This window comes from Arachis hypogaea, chromosome 5 (assembly GCF_003086295.3).
Source record: "Arachis hypogaea cultivar Tifrunner chromosome 5, arahy.Tifrunner.gnm2.J5K5, whole genome shotgun sequence".
NCBI lineage: Eukaryota > Viridiplantae > Streptophyta > Magnoliopsida > Fabales > Fabaceae > Arachis > Arachis hypogaea.
The window spans coordinates 23346931-23348252 of NC_092040.1; the positions used below are offsets into that span (position 1 = coordinate 23346931).

Below are 1322 nucleotides of genomic sequence, written 5' to 3' on the forward strand. Positions count from 1 at the left end.
TACTGTGACATAGAGGATTCTATATTTCCTTGTTTTCTTCTCTTTCATATGAGCAGAAGCAAAGACAAAAGCATTCTTGTTGAGGCTGATCCTGAACCTGAAAGGACCTTGAAGCGAAAGCTAAGAGAAGCTAAGGCACAACTCTCTGTAGAGGACCTAACAGAAATCTTCAAAGAAGAAGACCCCATGGCAGCCGAAAACAACAACAATGCCAACAATGCAAGGAAGGTGCTGGGTGACTTTACTGCACCTACTCCTGACCTCTATGGAGAAGCATCTCCATCCCTGCCATTGGAGCAAACAACTTTGAGCTTAAGCCTCAATTAGTTTCTCTAATGCAACAGAATTGCAAGTTCCATGGACTTTTATTGGAAGATCCTCATCAGTTTTTAGCTGAATTCTTGCAAATCTGTGACACTGTCAAGACTAATGGGGTTGACCCTGAGGTCTACAGACTTATGCTATTCCCTTTTGCTGTAAGAGACAGAGCTAGAATATGGTTGGACTCACAACCTAAAGAAAGCCTGAACTCTTGGGAAAAGCTAGTCAATGCCTTCTTGGCAAAGTTCTTTCCACCTCAAAAATTGAGTAAGCTTAGAATGGAAGTCCAAACCTTTAGACAGAAGGAAGGAAAATCCCTCTATGAAGCTTGGGAAAGATACAAACAATTAATCAGAAAGTGTCCCTCTGATATGCTTTCTGAATGGAGCATCATAGGTATTTTCTATGATGGTCTCTCTGAACTATCCAAGATGTCTTTGGATAGCTCTGCTGGAGGATCTCTTCATCTGAAGAAGACGCCTACAGAAGCTCAAGAACTAATTGAAATGGTTGCAAATAACCAATTCATGTATACTTCTGAAAGGAATTCTGTGGACAATGGGACTAATCAGAAGAAAGGAGTTCTTGAGATTGATACTCTGAATGCCATAATTGGCTCAAAACAAAATATTGACTCAGCAAGTCAATATGATTTCTCAAAGTCTGTCTGGAATGCAAAATGCACCAGGTAGTACTAAGGAAGCTTCATCTGAAGAAGAAGCTTATGATCCTGAGAACCCTTCAATGGAAGAGGTGAATTACATGGGAGAACCCTATGGAAACACCTATAATCCTTCATGGAGAAATCATCCAAATCTCTCATGGAAGGATCAACAGAGACCTTAGCAATGGCAAGCCTTTTCCATCATCTTCTCAGCAACAGACAGAGAATTCTAAGCAGAACCATTCTGACTTAACAACCATGGTCTCTGATCTAATCAAACCACTCAAAGTTTCATGACTGAAACAAGGTCCTCCATTAGAAACTTGGAGGCACAAGT

The 1322-nt window shown here is 40.7% G+C and overlaps 1 non-coding gene across 1 annotated transcript; it reads right to left on the reverse strand.

The window, feature by feature from the left end:
- Positions 1 to 590: 590 nt before the first annotated feature.
- LOC112804352 (small nucleolar RNA R71) lies at positions 591 to 698 on the reverse strand. The gene has a single exon (XR_003202961.1). It is a non-coding gene; the product is annotated as a small nucleolar RNA R71 (small nucleolar RNA).
- Between the last annotated feature and the right edge of the window lie 624 nt (positions 699 to 1322).